This window comes from Furipterus horrens, unplaced genomic scaffold (genome assembly GCF_987537825.1).
Source record: "Furipterus horrens unplaced genomic scaffold, mFurHor1.1.pri manual_scaffold_8, whole genome shotgun sequence".
Taxonomy (NCBI): domain Eukaryota; kingdom Metazoa; phylum Chordata; class Mammalia; order Chiroptera; family Furipteridae; genus Furipterus; species Furipterus horrens.
The window spans coordinates 86,032,572-86,057,645 of record NW_028327178.1 but is presented as its reverse complement, the minus strand read 5'-3'; the positions used below and the strand labels follow the sequence as shown (position 1 = coordinate 86,057,645).

The window sequence follows — 25,074 nt, the reverse complement described above, 5'->3', positions numbered from 1 at the left end:
GTGGGGGAGGGGGAGGCTGAGTGGTGAAAGAGGTTGATTTAAAATTCCTGATATCCAAGCTGTAACTCAGACCAATTGCATCAGACTCTCTGAGCAGGGGACCCAGGCACGATCATTTTAAAAGCCTCCCCAGGTGGCTGCCAATGTACAACCAGGACCGAGAACCAGCATGAAATCTGATGGGACTAGAGACTGAGGACACCAACAAAAAGCCTCTCAAAGCAACTTTTCAAGGATGGAGAAAACAGAATTTTCTAAAAGCAAACTGAGTTTTGTCTTTAGCACTGCCCCCCCCACCCCCTAAGTAATATTTCAAAGGGGTAAGGGGACAATTGTGGAGCATCCCATTGGGCCAGGTTATGAGGGCATAGAGCCAACCAAAGGACCCATCGTGCAAAGCAAGGCACCACTCCACAGAAGCCAGGAAGCCAGGAAGCCAGGAAGCCAGCCCTGGGCCCCAGATGCAAAGGAAATGCTCACTCGAGGCCCTCAACTTCCCTTTTTGGGGCCTGCCCCCACCTCTTTTCTGAACGCTGCCCTGCCCTCTCAGATCAATCTGGAGCCCCTGGGTTGGTGAAGAAAGTTATCTGACAGTGCTTCATACTCCAGTGTTAAAGACTGTCCCATCCTGTCTCCTGAAGGGCTCTGCTGTGCAATCAAGTGGCTTCGGCAGAGGCAACAGTCCTGAGCTCTCTACAGTTGGGCCTCCTGGTATGAGGGCAGGAAGAAGTATAGATGGCAAACAGGAAACCCCAGCCCTACTGCACCTCAGCGGAGAGAGACTTGAGCTGTGGCCTGGAGCCCTGCCAAGATCTGGAGATTACAAGAGATTCTAGCTCATGATTCCTGAACCTGAGCCTGTCCTGGCCATGGGCAAAATTTGGACTGCCCTGGAAGGCACCAGGGGACATTTTGCCTCCTGCCTACATGCTTTTAGCCAGTAAAAGGCCCCCTTATTAGCCAGGCCCGTTTCCTCTCTGGGACCTGTTCACCCCACTGATCCCTGATCCTCACTTCCTGAAATGTGTCTTCATCCCCTTTCCCACCCCAGGTGTCCAGGCCCGTGACCCACCCACACAGCTCTCCAATCGCTCTGCTCAGGACAGGGCCTAAGCATCAAACACCACCAAAGGGAAAGTGGAGGTCAAGTGTTCTGGGTGTAGGTACTGTACTCTCTCAGCTTTACTGTGACTATGAATAGGAGGCTTTGCCCTTCCCCACGCCAAAGAATGTTAAGCATCATCGAAGAGGGAAGAAAAAGGCACGCGGACAAAGTTGGCTTGCCCTGCCTGAAAAGAGATGGCACGTACCTGGAGGCAAGTAGAAAAGGGCTTAGCTCAAGAGCACTGGTGGAAGACTCATTGTAGGAGGCCCTGGACACCGTTCCCCCCAATAAACCAGGAGCAAAACAATCACAGTCCTATCATTGTGCTCATAATAAGACAACAAACGTGACTAATAGATAGCTACCATAAAGGCGAGCTTCCTACGGGCTATTATCTGCTTCAACTCATTTCATCCCCACAACCCCCCCCACCCAGGAAGAAAGAAAGAAACCCCAACACCCCCATTTTGCAGATGACACAATTAAGGCACAAGGAATGACACTGACTTGCCAAAAACATACTGCCAGGAAGGGACAAAGCTGGGGTGCAAACCCGGGAATGTCCAGTTGCAAAGCAGATCCCAATTTACTGCAGCTTCTGTTGAGGTGAAGAGGAAGAGCTTTCAGCTAAAATGCACCTTACCCAGCCATTTTCTAGAGGAGCGGTTCTTACACTTGAGAGTATCAGAATCCCCTGAAGGGCTCTTTAAAATACAGATTCTGCCACCCCCTCCCCCCAGTTTCTGTTTCTGTACTTCTGGAGTGAGGTCTGAGAACGTGCATTTCTAACAAGCTCCCAATGGATGCTGGTGCTGCCGGTAACGAGACCCTTGAAGCTTTGTCTGACTCCTTGCAGGAACACACAGGGAAGGCTTTACTTTTACCACTTTACTCCTGAGGAAACAGAAGGCCCCAGAGGTTAGGCGACTTATGCCAGGTCAGAGAGCAGACATGAGTCCATGTCATGAAGTCCTTCCGCAGGGCCCCAGCTAAGCGCTGGATGAGCATGCTCCTCACGGGACAGGCAGGTGCAGCCAGCTCCAGCGGCCGGCCACAGCAGGCCTGAGGATTCCGGGGAAGGGGGCTGAGGGAGGGACTGGCCTAAAGGAAAGCAGATCCTTCAGGGGCCAGGGATGGAGACGCTATTCAGAGACCAGGGCACTAACAATGTCGCAGAGCCACAGACCTCAGTAACGTCTCACCCTTCGCCTAGAGAACAAGCTCCCCCTCGCACTCATGGGACCCACAAACTACCCGTCCCATGATCCAAAAAAAAATGCCTGGGTCCTGACTGATGACAGGTACAAGGCCCCTGCTGACAGGAAGCCTTACTCTCCTTTCAAAAGGCAGCCAGCCTGGCCCACCTGCCAGATGAGGAACTGAGATTCAACAGGTGGCTAAGCTGGGATCCCCTCCCCCATAGTTTGGTCTGCGAAGCCCCTGCTCTTTCCTAGTGTGGCTCCTGCTCAGGGCTCCTGCTCAGGTCTCCCTTCAGGCCTAGGCTTACCACACAGGGGTGTGAATTCCCAGTGGGATTGGGGAAGCTCTGAGGAAATGGTCCTGGGACTCCTGCTGGGAAGGCCTGCCTCCCACTCCCACACCAGCGGGACAGGGGACAGACGGGCGGCCAGGTAAGTGACCTGGGAAGTCATTACTGAGATCTACACAAACAATTGCTTCACGGGCCCAGAGAAGCAACCACTTGTTTATAGAGAAGTCCCAACAGCATCTACAAGCTTTTGACCAGGATGAATGTTAGAAGAAAACGCAAAGGCCCTTAGCCTCATATCAGAGAATTGGGGTGTTTGAGTGAGACCAAAAAAAGGTATAAAGGAAGAAAAAACTTCCAGTCAGAAAAAGCTGGTGTGTGTGTATGTGTGTGTGTATAGGTACAGGCGTGTGAGGGAGAGTGTGTGTGTATGCATGAGTAAATGTACAGTATGGATGTGCGAGGGAGACTGTACGGAGTGTGTGTGTGTGTGTGTGTGTGTGTGTACAATTTAGGCTCTGGCTCAGAGAAACCAAAGACCTAAGAAAGCTAACCCTCCAATATCTATGGATCCCCAGGGAAGGGTGCGGTCACACCTGCCTCCCTAAAGCAGCACCTACATCACCTGCTGGGATGTACCCCTCCTGGGCTAAAAGCCAACAAAGTGCGAAATTCCATGTGACTCAAAGGAAGGAATGGGAAGTTGGTGGAGGCAACACCTGGCCCAAGTAAGGCAAATAAGACTGAGCATTCCCTGACCTGCATTTCTCAAAACTGAGGGCTATTTTACAGGGTAGTTCCATGACCTAAGTAGGGAAGGGCAAATCAAACTCTCCTCCAGCCCGGTAATTACGGGATTTAAGTGGAACCCCATCTGACCAGGAGGGGCGGAGGCCTGTATCACCCCATGCGCTCCGGAACCCCAGCTGCCCGTTTCTGGGTTAGTGTCTCAGCTCTGCAGGGACGTGTTGACCTATCTGGGCAGGTGAGGAGGGGCCCCCTCCACTTCCCCTTCTCCTACAAGGGCAGGTTTCTTCCTGGCCGCACTTCCTGTTTACTGAGTGTTTCTATGAGACTCATCTCTGACCTCACATCCCCTTCCCCGGGGAACCCCAGCAGCTCTTCCTTTTTTGGTGCTATAGGCTGACACTCTGTGTGTGCAGAGATCTTGGGGTTTCCCTTCTTTGCTACCTGGAGCCAGAATTGGAAACCCAGGAGCCAGGATCACTGGCCTCCTCTACCCCCAGAGTGGAGGTTCCTTGTACTGGAGAAGCAGCCCAGAGGAGAGGGTGAAGGACAGGTCCCCATGTGCTGAGCCCTCCCCTGGCACAGCCATTATGGGGCATCTGTCACCCCCCCCACCTTAACCTCACTTACAGCCTACGGCTGCACAGGGTAATTCACTCTCACAGCAGATCTCTCACCCCTTGCACTGCCAGGGCAGGCGGCATGTCCAGGGGTTCCCAGAACACCTCCGGGAGGCTGAGGGGAAGTTTTCCACAAAACCACATGCCTTCAGCTGACTAACTCTAACAGAACGCCAGCACCACACAAAACAGAACTTCTCCTCAAAATGGCCTTCAGAAGCCATCTCTGTAAGCTCTTCACAGTTCCCCAACTTTCCGGCAGTAAAAGAGCAGCCTGCTACTGGGCGAACAGAAAGCAGGCAGAGGCAGGTAAAGAAAGCTCTGGAGAGTCCAGTGGGTATATGTGTCCCTTCCAGACCTACATTCTCTCATCAGCTCAGTGGAGGGCCGGGTGGGCCCTGCTGGGAGCTCACTCAGTGAGGATCTTAAAGCATTTTCCATGAGACTAGGCGTCCTAGAGCAAAGCCACTTGCCCCACGAGACCTGGTTTCCCAGTTCTGGGTCCAGAAGCTTCCCAACCTCCTCTCACCTCAGACTCAAACTGAAGCGTACACAGCGCCTCCTCTGCTTCCCCCACCCCGCTGCACAATGTGCCTGATTACCCCGTCACACACACACAACCCCATCACATGCACAAGAGAGCAGTCTTTGTCCCAAATGTCCCTATGATCAACTGAAAGAGCCTCTACAGCACTTTAGGAAGAGAGCGCCGTTATCTGAGGCTACCACCTATCTCCCTGCAGTACTGGCGGCCTCTTGGACCCCACCAGCTAAAGTCTTCCCAGCACCCCAGCCAGGCCAACCCTGCCTGTGCAGAAAACATTCAGCAGCCATACCCACAGCCACCGTGTGCGTATTTAGCAGAGTATGAAACACGCAAAGGATGCTTGAACTATAAAGGCTGAGGCTCTTGTTCTCAATCAAGAAAGATGTTGTCAGCCACCCACTTCACCTTGTTTGGACCTCACTCACTGCAGGACAGCTGGGAACCCAAGCACACCCTCTCAATCCCACCACCACACACAGAAGACCCTGGGACAAGACAATTTGACAGCGGTGGGCCTGGGCTCATGGCTCAGCTGCCAGCAACCAGAAAGATACAGCTGAGGTCATATCTAGGTCAGGAAGCAACCCCTGGTCGCCTGCCTTTGTCCCGCCACACTGAGAAGGAGGTCAGACCCTGAGCCCTATCCCAGGTGATGGCAGTAGGGACAGGAAGATGGCAAAGACCTTGTGACCCTGCTTGGCTGAAGTGAAACCACCAGAGACCACATGCCACAGCTCTCTGCCAGGCTTTCTCTTTCCTTTTTATTACACAAGTAAAACATTTTTAAAAACATAGGTAATCAAAAAGATTACGATTCACAGAAGGAACGATTCCACTTCTATGAGGTATCTAGACTAGGCAAATTCACAAAAATGTTAAGTAGAATAGAAGTCACCAGGGGCTGGGAGGCAGGGGTAGGGAATGGTGTGGAGTTGAGAGTTAGTGTAATGGGTACAGAGTTTCTATCTGGGATGATTGAAAAATTCTGGAAATGGATAGTGGTGATGGTTGTACAACATTGTGAATGTACTTACTGCTAAGGCTATGATCTGAATGTTGGATATCCTCTCAAACCTCACATGTTGAAGTCCTAACCCCCAATGTGATGGTACAGTCATCCCTTGGTATCCTCAGAGGATGGGTTCCAGGACCACCATGGATCCCCAAATCCTTGGGTGCTCAAGTCCCTTATATAAAATGGCTTAGTATTTGCATATAACCTATACACATCCTCCCATATACTTTAAATCATCTCTAGATTACTTATAATACAATGTAAATGCTATGTAAATAGTTGTCTACCATTTAGAGAATAATGTTCATTACTGGCACAACCATTGTAGGCCTAACTACATAGAACACATCAGAAATAAGGTAACATTTTCCCACCCCCACCCCCACCCCAAGTACTTTGCATCCACAGTTTGTTGAATCTGTGGATGCAGAAGACACAAATATGGAGGGCCAACTATGTTAGGAGGTGAGACCTTTGAGGGGTGATTAGGTCATGAGGGTGGAGCCCTCATGAATGAGATTAGTGCCCTTATTAAAGATACCCCACAGAGCCCTTTATCCCCTTCCAGCATGTAAGGATATAATGAGAAATCTTCAGTCTGGAAGAGGGCCTTCATCTGACTCTACTAACAACCTTATCTTGACCTGTAGCTTCCAGAACTGTGAGAAATACATTTCTGTTGTTTATAAGTCAGTCTGTAGTATTTTGTTATAGCAGCACCAAAGAACTAAGACAGCTGCTTACAGCTTGTCCCAATATGCCAAAGTTGTGGGTTCAATCTCCTGTCAGGACACATACAAGAATAAATGGTTAAAAGGGTAAATTCTATGTTTTGTATATTTTACCATAATTAAATACTTAATATTAAAAAGACTAAGATCAAAATCTCTCCCAAGTCTACCACTCAGAGATAATCACTAGTAACATTTTGCCATGTATTCTTCCAGAGGCAAATATAAATGAATGATATAATATATTTTATAAAAATAGCATACTGTTTGGTAACCTGTTCTTGAGAAATATCTATATTTCCATGTTAATAAATATTCATCTGTGTCCTATATTTTTGGAAGTCATATGGTTTTCCAAAGTATATAGATATACCATAATAAATAAGTTTACTATTAGTGGACATTTAGTCTCCTTTTTTTGTTGTTGCTGTTGTGATTATTATTATAAATAATGCTTCAGAGGACATCCCTGTGCACATATTCTTCTGCACTTTGCACTTGTCCAGTTGTATCCTTAGGATTAAGAATTCCTCCAGGTGGAATTTGCAGAGTCAGGGACTCCCTTGGGAGGATTGTCAACAAAAAAACGCAGCCGGGATGTTAAATTCTGTCATATAAAAGTCTGTTTCTCCATGTGGGCTTTTCCTGGATTCCACTTGGGTGTCTATGACATTGCATAGTCGTTTGTGGAAGTAGGGACCGCCCTTTCCATAAGAAACCATCCTCTCTTCTCCACTCCGCCACTTCCCTCTGGGGACACACCATGCCTGTGTCATGAAGTGAAACTGCTACACAAGGGAGGCGGGATTTTACTGGGTTAATGCCTACTGAATCTCTGTGCCTGCAGAAAGACCATAGAAAAGCTCTAGCATGGTCCAGTGCTGGGTGCCCTACAGTGGACAAAATAAGTGTGGACACAGGAAAGGTTTTCTTTTGTTAAAGGTTTTGGTCTTGTATGGACAGAGGGAGAATGCGATGGACTCTTCCTATAAAGACCAAGGGCTGGAAGGGACTAGTGGAATCATCCAATCCCTTGCCCTGGAGATAGGGAAACTGAGGCCCAGAAAGACTCCTAGCATAAACATTCCAATAATCTTTAAATGAACCCATAAGTGTCTCACACACAGTGAATCAGCCAGCTCAGGGTAGAGTTGAAAATACCTCAAAATTTGACACCTGATACCATTTTTATCCTCCTTCCTGTGTGCAGAATCAGAAATCAAGATCTGAGGTCCCATGCCAGCTCTGATACACCCGGCTGTGTGCTGAGGCCGGCTCCTGCCAGCTTCCAGAGCTGATGGAGTACATCTCATCCCAGCTCAGTGTTGAGTAATGCCATGTTAGCAGCTTGCCATGGTGGGTATATTTACACGAAAGAAATTAGCAAATACCACAAAACAGAGCCTTTCCTCCCTACAGAACCAGTTGTGAAATATCACAGGTCACAATCTAGATGTAAAAACCATGAGCAGGTGACCTCAGTTTCTTCACACAACCTAAGAACAGCATTATAATTCTCCATGGCCCATCATAAGTTTCGCTTCCTAACCCTCCACAGTCCCTTCTATATTATTCAGTGAGCCAGCAAATGTTTGCCTGAATGCTTGCTATCTGCCAGGCCCCAGGCTGAGCACATAGCACAATATCCCTGTGAGATCGTTATCATTTCCCTCTTACAGTTGGGGAAGCTGCAACTCAAGAGACTTCAACTTACCTCTTAATTGCAGACTAAAGCTTCTCTTAGGGTGGTGTCCCCCAGAAGTTGACCCTAAGATAAGGATTCAGGTGTCAGTGGAAAGAAGTGGGAAAGTGAACAGGGAAGAGAAGGCAGTCAATGAAGGAAGCCAGTTACCTCTGAGACAGCATAGAACATGCCCCGAGTAACCTCAACAAAGAGGTGAGGGAGCTGGAGTATTTATGTACCTTATGCCATCAGCCATTGGTTGAAGCCAAAAAAACATGGGGAGGATGCTGACATTCATTGCTCAATGCCACACAGCTAGAAAATGGTAGAATACAATTCAAACTCCAACTTCAATACTCTTTTCATTACTCTTAAAGAAATGAACCATTAATCAAATAAACACTTAACCGAGTGCCAAATATGGATAAAGCACTATGCTGGTGAAGTCAACTACTTTGCCAAGTATCTTTGGGTCAACATGTGCAATTTTTATCAATAGAAGTAACAGAAAAAAGCCCTTCTGAGTTACTTTGCTCATCGCATGGGAATGAGCCAAACACCCTGCCTGCCCACTTCTCCTGTGAGAGGCTGCCCTCTCTGGTTCAGCCACAGTGGCCTTGGGCAGGAGTTCTACAGCCCCAAGCTGTCATCCCAAGCAGCTGCATCAATCTGTGATTAGAGGCTCCTGAGTCTTCCATTCCAGGAATGACCAAAAATGACCCCCTGGTCATCTGGCCAGCTGAGTCTGAAGACTGTCCCTGTTTATTGTGCCTTGCTCTCCCTGAGGCTCCTGCCCCATCCCCTCCACTTGCCATCCTCCATGGGAACCTACAAGCAGACCAAATAAATGAAACCACAATCACAGGTCTGTGGGAGCTTACCCAACCTTAAGGATTGATTTAAAATTCTTCTGAAGAGACAGGGAGGTGTTTAGATAGGACAGTGTGTCATTGGGGTAAATCACTGGACCATACTGTGAACAGTGGTGGGAGGGGACTGCTGTCCTGGTTTCATAAACCCAGCTGTGGCAGTTCTTAGCAACTATAACTTAAAGACAGAAATTAGGTCTCGTTTTATTCCAAGTGCACGGTGGAAAACTGCCCAGTTTTTCACTCTGGAGGAGAAGAGAAGACATGGTCAAGTTCTGGAAGTGCTCTCAGATCACCCAGTTTGCATCCCATCCTCTCCATGGGATTCTCTGGCAATCTGGTCCTGATTGTACACCCCACCTCACAGTGAGCACATTTTCTGCCAGAGTATCTTAGAGAAGACTGGAAACAATAACCAAGCCAAGGTTGTCCTCTTGTGCACTGGTGACATGACCCCTTTCTGGCAAGCTCCGCAGTTCAGCCCTTGGCATTCCAGTAGAGATGCCAGGCTGTGTGGTCCTGGACATCTCTCTAGCCCACTCTCTCGGCCATTCCTAAGCAGTTCACACGCAGAAAGTGACACAAAGCTTGGCTCCGGGGCACCAGGAAATAGACCAAGAAATCAAAGCAAAACCAGTGGATGACCAAAAAGTCCCAGGTAGGCCAGTGCATCAGACATGATGAGAACAGAAGGATTGACCACTGACCACCCCCAACGCCTAAGATAACACAAACTGGAGAGAAGTCCTGAACCCCCAAACAGAAGCCATGCAGAAATGCAGAGAGGTGGATTCTGGAGTCCCAAGGGTGGAGAAAGACCACCCTCAGGATGGTGGGGATGCTGCCAGTATATGCTCAGGCCCACTTAGCCAGGTGTAGAAAGTACATTCCCGCCTTCCCTAGAAGGGCATGACTGAAGGCTCCAGATCCCTTGGCCTCCTCCCAACCAGGCTCCCCAAAGGTGCCCCTCATCATTCTAACTGATTTCACCAGCACAAAAATGAGAGCAGAGGAGCACAGGAGATATCTACACCACACCCCAAAGATTACCTGGTCTCCCCAACACTCAATCTCTGCTGTACTATCTTCTGAAGGAGTGGAACTCACCTCCAGCCTCCCCAGCACAGGGAAACCCGAACTGCACAGCCCAGACTTCTGGGTGCCCCGGCAGGCTGCTGGCTATGCCTCCTTCTCCCAGGACAAGAACTATCCTCTTCCAAAACTACCCCACTTCTCTGATCCCAGCCATCGTTTGAGGCCCTCTTTATCCAGAACCCATCTGCCCCAGATCCCAGGCATCAGCTGACCTGTCTAGAGGAGAAAGCACAGCCAGTGCCCAGACTCATGGCCCCACTCCAGGATCTCTGATCCCAAATGGGCACCTCCCAGGCCAACTCCACACTTAGTCGCTGGGACAGAGCGTTTGGACACCAGCTAAAAAGAATGAACTCTCCTCAAGCCACCCAATATATCTCAGGCATGAGAAGTGCCTTTGATTTTTCAAACTGCCACAGAAAAAGTTCCCAGTAAGTAAATGCAGATTGATAAGTAAAATAATTCCAACCCCAGATTCCTCATCCAGATGCTCTGGAAAGAAGGCCCCTGGCTCTGGTCCACAGGCAGCTGTTTAAAACAATCAGTTTCTAATTCTTTCCTCCCATTGTACCAAGATCAACCCACTCCAGGACAAATTGTTACTTGTCAGCTCATTGGTTCGAACATTCATTCATTATGTGTAAGGTACTCACCATAAATTTGGCGGCCGCTGGACACAGCCTCTGTCCTCTGGGGGAACACGTTCTAGAAACCCGACTCGGATCACCTGGGAATAAGGCGCGTGGCAGCGTTGAGAAGCCTCGTGCTCAGTTCCTCCTGTCACGGAGGTGCAAAGGTGCTGTGACCAACCCCAGGACCCACAGAGCAACTCTGAGCAAGATGGAGCCCTCAGTCTGTCAGGGCACTGCGCCTCTCTGCTGTCCCCAGGGTTCTCCCAGCTTAGAAGCTGGATGCAAAGCAGGCGCTCAAAACACAGAAGTGACTGGGGTCAGCCCAAGGCACCTGCCTCTCTCTGGCGTGAGAGTAAAAAGCCAGTGTTCCCAACGACCCCGAGCACCAGCTCCGGAGGCAGGCGGGAAGACCGTAAAGGGGAAGTGCCCAGAGGACCAGCCCCCACCCCCGAACACCCTACGCCCTGGTGAAGGCAGAGGGAGCCTGAGCGGGGGCGGGGTGCTGGTGGCTGGAAACCACATTTGGGGAACTGTCTATTGGGCGGGGAAGAAGAGGACCGGATTGAAGTCCGGGTGCTCACCAGGGCTGTCGGGATCTGCCACCCCTGCACCTGCCGCCCTGCCCCACCTCGCCAGGGAGTCCCCGGGACCCCAGTGATGAGGTAGGGGCGCCTTCCAGCTACTGCCCTTGAAGCAGAGAGAAGGAAGACCCCCCAGGACTCAGGGAGGGAGGACGAGTTCGGAGCTACAACTTTCTCCGGCCGGAAGGCGGGTGGGCTGGGGCTCCAAGTCTAGCAACCCCTGAGGAGTCCGCATCTCCCGGAACCTCCCGCAGCTGGGGGAGACGCGAGGAGACCAGGGGCAGGCGAGGACTGAGGGACTGACCTGGACCGGGCAGGAGACTCTGCTGGAAAACTTTTGGCGAGGCGAGAGAGGGGAGGGGAGAAAGGACCGCCCGGTACCCTGCACCTTGCGTCCCGCATCCTGCGTCTGCAGCCTTGTCCCTACGCCCAGCGCCCCCACGCCCAGCGCCTTGCCTGAGTTCCAAGCCGGCTGCAGCTCACGCGCGTAGTGGAGACCGTGGAGTTGGAAAGAGGGTTGCCCGGCCAAGGGTGGGGAGCTGCTCCAGTCCGAGCCTGGGTCAGCGGCTGGAGGGTCAGAATCAAATCCGGCGGAGCAGGGATGTTGGCAGCCTCGCGATTAGGGGTCGGACGCCCCGCCCTCCTCGCTCCACCTCCACCCCTCTTCGCCCTCTTGTCCGCCCCAAAGCCTTTATTTTCCTCTATCCGGTCCGATCGTCCTCCCTCCCCCTCTTTCTGGATCTCTCCATCTCTCCCCACACCCCCTTCCCTCGCCTTTCTTCCTCCCCTCCTCTCTCGCCCTCCCCCTTTTTCCCCTCCCCCCCGGAGAGGCGGAGCTTCTCTGCTCCCTCCCAGACAATGCTGTGGCTGCGTGTCCCCTACTTCCCCGCCTTTGAGTCAGGGCTCAAGCTGTCAGCGCTTCTTCGGAATGGGGGTGGGGGTCAGGGGCGTGAATGCAGGGAAGGGATAAGAGTGCGAGGGTGAGGAGGATGAACTGGCTTCCCTCACCCCATTCGATCTGCCCTCTCGGGAAGGGAGGGAGTCTTGGCCCAAGCCCCTCTGCTCGTCCCGCGCTCTGACAGCCACTCCCAGGGAACAGTCACGCTGCCCCAGGGAGCCCACCTCCAGAGCCCCGGATTTCCCAGGCAGTGGACGTAGGATTTTTTTCCCTAACACCCAGGCTTATTCCAAAATGGGTTTGAGCTAAGCAAGAGCTAGGCCCCTTCGACTTCGCGGGCTGGCAGACGTGACAGTAATGTGAAAGAGGCCAAGTGTCTTTGTCCACCTCTCACCTCCCCCTCTTATCCACCCCTGGGCCTGGAGTGGCTCTGAATGCGCTGGAAGCCTTAGCACCCCAGCTGCAGGGGCTGGGGGGGTGGGGATACCGGGGGGTGGGGGAGGCGGCTTATAGTTCCCTCCGTTAGAATTCTCCCTTCATGTACATATACCAATTCTGAAAAGTCAGTCCCCAGCCAAAAGGGAAGGCGACCTAACAGTAAGTGGGTAGCCAACCCCCAGGATACAGCAGGATCAGCTCATCCCTCCTGGAAGCCAAACATTCTTTACTAAATTCATTGTTTGGATCTTGGAATGTGTCTCCCTTAGAAACAATATTATAAATGGTGATCTGCTTCCCAGGCCAGCCACAAAAGTCTTTTGAACCCAAAGCAGCTGTAGGGTGGTGCTGGAAACTGTCAGCTACCCAGGAACAAGGAGGCCACTGACCAGCTTTTCTATAGAAAAAAAATATGTATCATCTGATTCTTTCCCCTTGAGCTATAAACACAAATCTCTCCTGTGAATTCCCCTCTCCGGTCACCACTGTGTATTAATTAAGCTTCTTTCCTTTGCAGGTAACATGAGCACCCTCAGAGGAATGTATTCTTAGGATATAGGGGTTTCTCTATAGCAGGGTCACAACTGCAGGGAAAACTTAGTAAGAGGAAAATCCAGAGCCTGGAGGGCTTCCAGTAACATAGGCCAACTCTTCCTTCACATCATAGACTGGCCTTTCCTGCACCCCATACACATGACAAAGGGTGGCAATTGCTTGCGTCACTGGGGCTTGGAACTCCCCTGTTGAAGAAAGCAGCCAGGTGAAGATAGAATTCCTGAGTCTCTATTCCAATTTCCCAGAAGAGCAGCTCATTGGCCCAGCTTCGGTCAGGTGACCATCCCATGACCAATCAACTGGGGACAGGGGCAGGCTTACCTTGTCCAAATGAAACTGCCAGGAACCCTAACTATATGCTCTGCTTATAATGAAATCTACTCCTCTTCACTTGTACTCTCCATGGTGTTAAATAAATTGATTGATTTATTAGTTCAAAAAATCAGAAAACCTCTTTCTTTTCATCAATTTCCCTATACAGGAGTCACAGGAGAGAAAGGAATAGCCCCTTATCCTTCAAGGCACTGTAGGGACAATACATTGGCAACAAGGATAATTTTGCAATCTGATTCATTAAATATCCCTCCCCCAAGCCCTGCTTCTTGCAGCCTTCCACTGCCAGGGACTAGACCAGGAGGCACACGTCTCAGGGAAGCAGCAGACAAGCATCGCCTACAACCAGTCCTTCAATGGAAATGCAATGCAAACTACAGATGTACTTTAAAACTTTCTAGTCACATTACAAGTAAAAAGAAACAAGTGAAATTAATTTTTTAATATATTGTATTTAAACTAAAATACCCAAAATATTACCATTTCAACTGTAAACAATATATAGAAATTATTCATGAGACATTTTATATTCTATTTCTCTACTAAGGCTAAAATCAGGTGTGGATTTACACACATCTCAGTTTGGATGTTAAATTTTCATCAGAAGTACTTGATCTGTATATAGGATTTATAAAATTTCTACTTGAAAAATACATTCATATGCACAAGTTGTTCCAAACAACTTGGCTAAAAGTTTCCCAGAAATTGAATTGAGTGTTTGTTTTTTAAGTTTAAGTTCTAATTAAGGTTACATAAACTTAAAATTCAGTCCCACTAGTCACAATTCAAGTGCTCAGTAGCCCCATGTGGCTACTGGCGACCATATTGGGATCACACAAGTTCAGGGAGCAAGGACATTACTGATGAGCTCGGAGTCCCTCAGCCAACTTCCCTTATCTCTAGCAGAACAGTGGCAGGAGTGTTAAACATGTCCAGACAAAAAATGATTTTCAAAATTCCTTTATGTACCCCTATAACATCTCAGGAGGCAGCTTTTGCCAGTAGATCTGAGTTCTACTTCATGCCTGAGGAGAAACAGAATATGCAGAAAAGTGGTGCCCAAAGTCTACTCTTCTGTTCCCAGTGGATTGATTCTAAGAGAAGCGAGGAAGCAGGGGACACAGACGGTTGGGAATATCACATCTACCCAGTTTGGGACCTTCGACCAGAGTGACTGCCACACTGGCTGCTCTCTTCTGTTCTCAGGTACTGACCAAGGACAGGGGGCAGCCTCACTAAAGTCAACTTAGTGGATCACCATGGCTACACAGAGGCAGAGCCTGGCTTTAGCTTTATAGAGTCACTTCGTAATTCATACATTGCCTAGACATGATGCAGAAGTTCCCACCTGCTCCCAAGGACCAGGGGCCTCAGAAGGAAACTAGATTGTGAAGCACAGGCCTTCTATAGGTCTTTGGGTTCCCTCAAAAGCAGAACCTGAGACAAGGACATGGGTGCAGGTCATTCACTTAAGAGTTGATTTTAGAAAGCAAGAGAGTGAAACTGGCAAGGAGAAGAAGCCAATAAAGGATGTTTAACAGGGGTTCCACCCCTCTGTGACCCTCTAAGGAACAGTGCAAAATGAGCCTCAGAGTTGTCTTCTCTGAAGGTTGGGAGTGCTGGGGCATTTATCCTCTGACTCTCATCCCCCACAGACTGAGGATTGCTCCCTGATACACTTACCTCTCCTTACTTCCTGGCCGTGTGGACATCTTTGGCCTCAAGGAAACCTTTGAGGCAGGAAAGCAGGAACTGCTGTCATTGGCACTAGAGGTAGGACTAGTCACTGTGCATGTAGCTGCCCACCACGGCCATGTTGGGATGAGAAGCAGGCTGCGGGGATGAGACACAGAACACATAGGTCATTGGCTCTAAGATCTAGCTGGAGAGGGCATGTTGGCCCTGGAGGCTAGGTCAAGGGCTGGCAGGACGACATGATGGGGACTCAGAGGGAACATTGGAGAGGCCTGAGTTAAGGTGAAGGAGGCTAGGGAGCACTGCAGAACTTCGAGGGAGCATGGAGCACACAGACCATGAGGTACACAAGCTGAAGACATCAGCAATAGGTACCAGGCAGACCTTCAATAATGGGGTCATCACCCCTCAGCATTATGCTTTCAAGGAATGGTCTGGAGCAGGCCCTCTGCAGGGGACCCAGACGCACCATCTTTGCAGCCAACACAAGAGAACGTAAGATGAACCTCCCCACAGAGAGTCATATTGGAGAGAGCTAGGGAAGGAAGGAAGGAAGGAATGAAGAACTCGGAGAGAGTTTTTATCTAAGAACACCAGTGGGACTGTTGATATTATTGCATCAGACTCCTTTGTTTTCCCCTGTTACAAGAGGTGAGACTCTACTGAGATCTAATGAGTGATAGAGAAATAAGGAAGCTCAAGTGAGATCTGCCACTGGGACTCAAAAACATCTGGATATGTCTGGCACAGTAGCATGGTGGGCTGGCTAGAAATGTATTTGTTTGAGAGGGAGAAAAAGAAAAGCCTTCCTAGGAGATAATTTATATTCTAAGGAAAGAAGACACCAAGTCTGCTCCAGTAACAAAGCTTTAGTTGACAAAATAGAGGTGAAATTGTCATTTAACTCTGTCCCTAACCAGGCCCCTGGATACATGGGGGAGTGGTGGGGTGTCTTCCTGAGAAGATGGAAAAAGCTCTAAGTTACAAGTCAAAGGACTATTTCATAAGCCTCAGGAATGCACTGGGACTCAAGCAGCCATGCTTCAGGGACCTCCTGCTAAGTAACACTTAAGCGAGTGGCATGCCAACACTCAGCTTTTCTGTTTCAAGGGCTTGGTATGATGACAAGGTGACCCAGAAAGTGGTCGATAAATCGCCAAAATGGTCATAATTATTCCGCTCCCTGCATACACTTTGCAGTTCCTCCTGCAAAGAGGTGGCATCTACTTCCTCACCTTGAATCTGGGTTGACATTGTGACTTCTTATGGCCAATAGATTTGTGCCTTTTTAGAGCCCAGGCCTCAGAAAGCCTTGAATTCTTCTACTCTTTCTCTTGAAACATGGCTCTGCTATGCGAATAAGCCTGGACGAGCCTCTAGAGAATGAGAGTCCACATGGCCCAGAGCCAAGGCCCCAGACATGTGATAGACCCAACCCAGCCCAGAGCTGACCACCAATGCATGAGGAGCTCAGCTGAGCCTAGCCCAAATAGCCAGCCAGTAAAAGTACAAGCTAAGTAGATGGCTGTCATTTTAAGCCATAAGGTTTGGAATAGTTTGTTATATAGCAGTAGCTAACTGTTAAGTAACTTAACAGGATAAAAAAATTTTTAAAAAGGTAACTATGTGAGGTGATAGATGCATTAACTAAGCTTATTGGGGTAATCACTTTACAGTATATATGTATATCAAGTCATCATGTTGTATACCTTAAACTTATATAATGTTCTATGTCAATTATATCTCAATAAAACTGGGGGTGTGGGGGAGAAACACATGAAAAAACAAAAGGTTCTAATACAAAAGGGGAAAGAAACCTAACAGGCTGACATGAACAACTATTGGTGGACACAACCCTGGAATCTCCTGGATTTGTTCATGGGTTTCTAAGAGGTGCCTCTGGGAACCACCCCCCAACACACCCCCACCTCCCAAAGCAGTGTAGAGGTATCTTCAGCCTGCTGGGGTCTCAATGAGCTCATGAAATTTATATTTACGGCTGTTAATGTGAACACATTTTTTTCTCATAAAATGAAGAGACCTAGGGAAATTTGGGTGTTGATTTTGTCGCTGAACTTAAGTTTGTTTTTCATGGGGAAGGCCTATCTTAATTAAAAGAGTCCACTTTAGGAATTCTGATCACAGTGGTGATGAAGGTAAACACTATAGTCACATGCTACAAAACATCAAAATTACAACTCAACTACAGAAAAACCATCATTCAGAACCACCTGAAAGCGGGCTGAATGAAAGTCCTATAACTAGGGATTTAAAGAAGCCACATCAAGACTGGTAGGAGGGCCAGAGACACAGAACGTGTTGGTCCCACAATCATGTGTGACAGGTAAAAATTGGGAGGGATATCACAGTTGCGGAGGTGCCCCCTGAGGAGTGAGGGGTCCCAGCTCCACACCAGGTCCTGCAGTCCAGGGTTCCAATGCTGGGAAGAGAAGTTCCCATACTTCTGACTGTAAAAATAAATGGGGATTCTGACTGAGTAACTCAGAGAGCTTCTGAAGTCCCAAGCAGTTGTCCTTAAAGGGCCCATGCACAGACTTATTTGGACTCACACCTTCTAGGCTCCAGTGCTAGGGCAGCTCAAAAGGCACCAGGGTCATACTGTAGGGAACTGAATTGTCTGGCATCAGGGTGAGAGCTGGGTGGAGAAGGGTGGCAGCTTTCTGCCAGACAAAGGTGCTGACATAGGCCATTTTTCTTTTTCTGAGGCCCCAACACCACCAGAGAGCCAATAGACAAGTGTCATATCAGAGTCTCCAACAACCTGGCTCACACTGTTCACCCTGTCCTAGTGATTCCCTGAGACTCCACCCTACCCAATTTGTGAGCCCACCAAAGCTGTTTCCAGTGGCTCTTCCATATGAATGTCCTGTCTTGATTCATGTTTCATACCTTCCTAATATCTTTCAAACCAGCAGCACCTGGCCTCAGTGTGTCCCATACCTCTCTCTAAGCCTGGTGGTCCCAGGCAGAACACAAGTAGCAGCTGACTTTGGTCCACATCTCCCAGGAGACCTCAGAACAGCTTCAGAACCACACTGAAGCACCACTCAACAATCTCATAAGTGACATATTCAGGGGGTGGACTCAGAGGATACCAGAGCCTCATTCAAGTAACTTCTGCTCTGTGGGGAGGTCTCCTGCACAGCTGATCCTCCACAGTAATTGGTGGGCATAGCCAGTCCTTGCAACTGATCAACCTGGGAGTACATCTCTCCCATTGATGTGCTAACAGCAATCAAGACTCAACTAAAACAGGAGGGTGTACACAGCCCACACAGGGGCAGGGACACACCTGAAGTGCCCAGCTTGGGTGATCAGGGAGGCTGTACCACTGGACCCTGCAGAACATCTACTACCTAAGGCCACTCTACCAAGCCTGGGAGATGTAGCAGCTCTACATCATACAGAGAGATACACAGACAGGCTGCCAAAATGAGGAGACAAAGAAACTTGTCCCAAATCAAACTCCAGAAAAATAGCTAAACAAAATGAAGACAAATAATCTACTAGATGCTAAATTTACAGCACTGGTTATAAGGATGCACAATGAACTTAGTGAGAACTTCAACAGCATAAAAAAGGACAATGGAAACCATAGAAAATAACCAGTCAGAAATGAAAAAATATGCTAACTGAAATGAAGAATAATTTTATAGGGAATCAATAGTAGAGTAGATGAAGCTGAAAATCAAATCAGTGACTTGGCATATAAGGAAGCAAAAAACACCTGATCAGAACAGAAAAAATTTAAACATTTAAAAATGATAATAGTGTAAGGAGCCTCTGGGACAACTTCAAGCATACCAACATTTGCATCACGGAAGTACCAGAAGGAGAAGAACCAGAGCAAGAAATCAAAAATTTATTTGCAAAAATGACAGAAAATTTCTCTAACTTGGTGAAGGAAACAGACATAGAAGTCCAGGAAACACAGAGAGTCCCAAACAAGATGAACCCAAAGAGGCCCACACCAAGACACATCATAATTAAAATGTAAAACATTAATCACTTCTCAGCCTTTTGGCTAAGATCAAGTGGAAAATGCAAGAGGCTAAAGACAAAGAGAGAATCTGAAAAGCAGCAAGAGAAAAGCAGTTAGTTACCTACAAAAAAGCTCCCAAAAGACTGTCAGCTGATTTCTTAACACAAACTTTGCAGGCCAGAAGGAACTGGCACAAAATATTAAAAGTGATGAAAAGCAAGGACCTATAACCAAGACTACTCTACCCAGCATCATTTAGAATTGAAGGACAGGTAAAGAGCTTCCCAGACTAGAAAAAGCTAATGGAGTTCATCATCACCAAGCCATTATTATATGAAATGTTAAAGGGACTTATTTTAGAAAAAGCAGATCAAAACTATGAACATTAAAATGGCAATAAATACATATCTATCAACAACTTAATCCAAAAAACAAAATAAACACAGAACAGAAACAGACTCATAGATACAGAGAACGTTTTGATGGTTGCCAGATGGGAAGGGCATTGGGGGGATGGGTGAAAAAGGTGAAGGAATTAAGAGGTAAAAATTGGTTGTTACAGGATAGTCATGGGGATGCAAAATACAGCATAGGAAATATAGTCAATAATATTCTAATAACTATGTATGGTGTCAGATGGGTGTGAGATTTATCAGCATGATCACTAGGTAAGTTATATAATGTTTAAGCACTGGGATGTACACATGAAACTAATATAATGTTGTATGTCAACTATAATTGAAAATTTAAAAATGATTTAAATTTTAAAAAATCAAAACAAAAGGGTCCACTTACCTATCACTAAGAAATTTCCACAACATCTAAATATTTATGTTAGAGAGTGTCTGAACTCAGCCTTGGAGATGGGAGGTGGCCTTGGAGATGAGAAGGTGGATTAAAGCTCTCATACCATTGGTACCTAAGTAGGTTCAGGTTTGTGAGTCTCAGGCCCCAAACAGGAAACCTGCTTTACTAGATTTTCCTTCCTCCAGTTAAAGGATAGACAGGAGCTGGTAAAAGGAAAAAAAGGAGAACAGAGGATCCAAAATACATGGCTTTGGCTCATTTACTTCCAGAGAATATATCCCTTTTCACGAAAAGTATTTCGTTGAGAGCCTCAAGGCTAAACTTTCTGGGCAGCTATCCATCTAAATACAGTGCTTATAAACAGAATTTGGTAACCAAACTGTGTTTCAAATTAGATGTGAAATTTTATTTAATTTTTCTAAGAAGCTGTTCAAGTTTCCTTAACCCCAAGGTTACATTCCATTCTTCCATTTCTGGTTGTATTGAAATACTAATTACTTGGTGTGAAAGTATTATCCTCTCATAACATAAACTGAGTGTGCATTCAAAATCATATTGATAGATATTTACTAGACAGCTATGGTATGCAAGGTGTTATGCTAGGCATGGGGAAAGATAAGAAAAATAATCATGGAGACAAAAATTATTAGGCAGCATCTCATCCAACATCATTGATGGGCTCAGAAATGAAAACTTAGAGAAATCAACTCACTACACCATTTGGTTATAAGAAACAGAAGCCATTTGAGCCAGCCTAAGTAAAGACAGCTTGATTTTAAAGAACCAAGAGTTTCTTGCATAACTCATGGGAAAGAAGTAAGCCAAGTCCAAGATGGGCTAGAGAGGTGATTTTCAACCGGTGTGACACAAGAATTTTTAAAACATGCAATACCTGATTATTTAGTCAGGGGCACTGGCCTCTTTTCACTTAGATTGTTAAATTTAAAAAATGACAACATCCCTGTTGGTGTGGCTCAGTGGATTGAGCACTGGCTTGTGAACCAAAAAGTTGCTTGTTTGATTCCCAGTCAGGGCACATGCCTTGGTTGTGGGCCAGGTCCCTAGTTGGGGGCACGTGAGAGGCAACTGATCAATGTATCTCTTGTGCATTGATGTTTCTCTCCCTCTCTGTCTCCCCTCCATTCCCTTCTCTCTAAATATAAATAAATAAAACATTTTTTAAAAATGACAACAGCCAACACAACAATAGTTGTCTGGTGTGGATAAATCAAAATTATACCTATTTTTTGTTAGACTGGCAAAATATATAATATACTATTTTGTGTGTCACAGATTTTAGTAATTAGTTTATGTGTACCATGCAATGAAAAAGTTGAAAATCGCTGGGTTCCAGTATGACCTATAGGATGCTCTCTCTCTCTCTCATTCTTTCTCGCTCTCTTCTTCCCTTCTTTTTGTATTTTCTTCTCATTTCATATCTGCTCCAACTTCTACCCAGAGGGCAGCCTTGATCCCAAAGTCTCGAGATCCTGCATCCACCACCAACTCACTCAGTCTCTGGGTACCATCACCTGTGGCCAGCAGCATGGTGGGGCCAAGATGTGACATTGGTCAGTTTCTCAGAAAGGAGAGAGGTGAACAGAGGGGTAAAGTGTTGGCTCTTACATCTTTGGCAGCCCAGTCTCATGGCCAGGTATGATGGGACTTCTCCATGGGACCCAGGCTCCTGGGCATTCTTGAGACATCCCAGATGGTTGGTTTCCTAAATCTGCCATGTGTTTGCATACCTTCATGTATGCTATACATCAATATGCCCCTACCTTCCCTCTCTGCTGGACTATTTTTTCCATGGTAGTGCAAGGATGGCATGGGAGGGCTTTACTAACCTTCAGCAGGGCCCTCTACCCCTCAGCTTCCCAATTTAAACAGACAATGTAGGATCCACTCAAACATAGCATCTGGTATATCGCCCAAGTTCCCTGGTTGAACTAGAACTGTACCAAAAGCCCTTCCATATTCTGGAGCTGCTCTTGATGCCTGCTCATCCTCCAAAACTTGGCTCAAGTACCACCTCTACTGAGGAGTCATCATTGAAAAGCCTTTCCCCAGCTACCCCATTACTTTCTTAGTGCTCTCACAGCACCATTTCAAAATACATCTACCATCAGCACTTGCTCCAGTCAACTAGCCCAAAGGCCAAGATGGTGTCTTATTTATTAGTTCAAATCCTTCTCCATCTGCCACACTGTGAGTACTCAGCGTGTATGTGATGAATGAAGGAGATGAAAAAATAAATCTTATTACATTATTTGCTAAGTTATAAGCATCAACTCATTTAGTTTTCATACAACCCTAGGAAGAGCTACTATTTTTATCTTAATTTTACAGATGAGAAAACAGAGTGGTACAGAGTGGCACAGAGTTGCTAAGTTGCCAAAGATTACACCCAGCAGGTGCCAAAGCTGGTAAGTGAACCCTGGAAGTTCATCTCAAGTCCCTCTCTCAACCCTCATGTTTTCTGCCTCCTCAGAAACCAGGTCCAGATAGGGGATGACACTTGCTGATCCTCACCCAGACTGCTAGCTTCAATTAAAACTTGAAACCACCTGGCTGTTGTGGCTCAGTGGATTGAGCATCGGCCTGCGAGCCAAGTGTCGCTGGTTCGATTCCAAGTCAGGACACATGACTAGATTGCACGTCAGGTCCCCAGTTGGGGGCGCGAGTGAGAGGCAGCCACACAGTGATGTTTCTCTCCCTCTCTTTCTCCTTTCCCCTCTCTCTAAAAATAAAATAAATAAATAAACAAACAAACAAATAAATTATTTAAAAAAAAACAAACAAACTGAAACCAAACTGGGAACCTGAGGCTGGCATATGTCCTAGGGTGGGGGTACAGAGAGGGCTATTGCCTCTTTGCTATCTGTACAAGGCTGGGCACTGGAAGCAGTGGGAACCTCATCTTGGAATCTTTTCAGTGACAGACAATGCCTACCAACTCTGAGCAAAGCTGGAGGTCAGCAGAAGTTGGCTTCGTGCCCTATCTTCTCTCCCCTGTTTTCCCCTCCTACCCCACATCCCCATTTTCTCTTTCATTATGACATAGAGTTCACTGTCATTCACTGATTCACTCAACACACATTTTATAAACTTGAACCAAGCCAGAAGTGTTCTTAACACCCAGGAAACAAAGCCCTGTAAAATCATTATAGTGTAATGAATGAAGTAAATATGTATTACTATAATGAGGTAATATGCTTAAGTATTAATCACACACACACATACACACACACACACACACACACACACACACAGGTCTAGGTTCAGGAGAAGAACCTTCCTGAACCCATGTGACACCAGGGAGTGGCAGGGTAGATGTACGCTGAATGAAAAAAATGCATAGACATAGTACACACTGCAACAAAACTACAGAACATAGGAAAGTATGTGAGAGGTTAGTGGCTCTGCTGTCTCTGTTTAACATAGGAAAGGCTAAACCACCATCACACACACACACACACACATACACCTGTGCATTGTTCACAGCTTCCAATGAGCCAGAGAGAGACTTCTTGCTAACACTTAAGAAAAACTTTGTCTTGGACAAATAAAAATTGGGAACAAGAATTTTTTTATGAATTCAATAACTTAGTTTTTTTAATTAACTATAAATAATAATCCAAAGAAAACTTACAAGTACATGAGAAAAAGTTCCAAGACAAGGGAAAGGGGAGAAATATAAACTACAAGAGCTCAGGAACAAAGTGAAAAAGAAAATAAATCATCATAGAAATTAAGGACCCAATTAAGCAGCAAAACTCCAGTGAAAATTCAGCTAAAAATATGAAAGATAGACTTCAGAAAAATAGACACAATAACATGCAGAATAACAATGAACTTGGATAGAAAGATAAGAGATAATAGGCATAGAACAAAGACCAAGGAAATCCAACATATGTATAATTGGCATTCAACTTTATAAATTTTAAAAACATTCCTAAAACAAAAGAACTTGAATTTATAGATTGAAAGGGGACACTATGTTCTGAGAGAATAAATAGGTTTTTTTTCCTTAAGTCTTTCACCTGAATGTAAGTTCCATGAGTTTTGAGGACAGGGATTTTTGTCCCTTTCGTTTACTGTGGTGTCCCTAACGTTTAAAATAATGCCTGGAACCTAGGAGTTCCAATAAACATTCATTGACAGAATTGCTGAAGGAACAGACCAGCAAACAATGACATATGCTATTAATGTTACCACTCTGCAAGAATAAAGATTCCAATGGTTACCAGGAAGAAAGGCCAAATCACCTGTTTAAAAAAAAATCAGGCTGGCTAAAAACTTCAGCAGAGCAACATTCAAAATTAAGAGATAATGTCATAAATGCCTATAATTACGGAACCATGGTGTCCTCAGAGAAAGAAAACATGATCTAGGAACTATATGTCATCACAAACTGTAATTCAAATATAAAGCATGCAAATATTTTCAAAATTACAGAAACTCAGCCATCTTGAAGAAGATAATAAAGACCACAGTTGGTAAACAAAAGAATAGAGAAACAGAGGCAAAAGAACCAAAGCGGACATTGAATACATTTATGTTTGGGGGTTAAAAGTAAAAATTGGAGTTATGGTTAAAACACAACATAAATATTATAAATTCTTATGATGTAGAAATTACAAAAGCAATGAAGGTAGGAATTTGTTAAGTATTCTGACTTCTTCATTTTTTATAGAAAGAGAATGAAAAGATATGTTTAAAATAAAGAGCCCAAGTGATGGAGATATAATTGTTAATGTACCCACTAGATCTCAGTTTTCAGCCAGGGATGGTGCCTGCATCACTGGTGGTCTTGAAACTTGAGTAGCACTGATGTCATTTTGTGTGTTGGGATCAAAGATAATAAGCAAACAGTAAAACGCTCAACAGTCTTTGCAAAAAGATTTGTCTCATATAAACACATTCATTCATCCCCATAGAGAAATAAAGCACTGGAGCTAATAATAGTAATAACCAACCAAAACTGAGGAGAGGAAAGGAGGGGAGAGGAAGGAAGAGGAGAGGGGAGAGAAAAGGAGGGGAGGGGAGGGGAGGGGATGGAAGAAGGATAAAGTAGAAGTACACTGATTATTTCATCATCACTTGTGGTGGAGAATCAATTGATATTGTCTTAAGACAATAAGATTAAATAAATTATATAGCAATTAAGTGCTCTTTTGTACCATTTGAATTATTTGTTTCATATGCATATACTAACTAGTTAAACATT

The 25,074-nt window shown here is 46.3% G+C and overlaps 1 protein-coding gene across 1 annotated transcript in view; it reads right to left on the bottom strand.

Moving 5' to 3' along the window:
- The window catches only part of RASSF2 (Ras association domain family member 2), a 37,317-nt gene extending 26,107 nt beyond the window's left edge, over window positions 1–11,210 (bottom strand). Inside the window, exon 1 of the mRNA XM_090286078.1 lies at window positions 10,556–11,210. The gene's annotated coding sequence lies outside the window, so the exon portion shown is untranslated. The remainder of the gene's footprint in view (window positions 1–10,555) is intronic.
- Window positions 11,211–25,074: the final 13,864 nt, after the last annotated feature.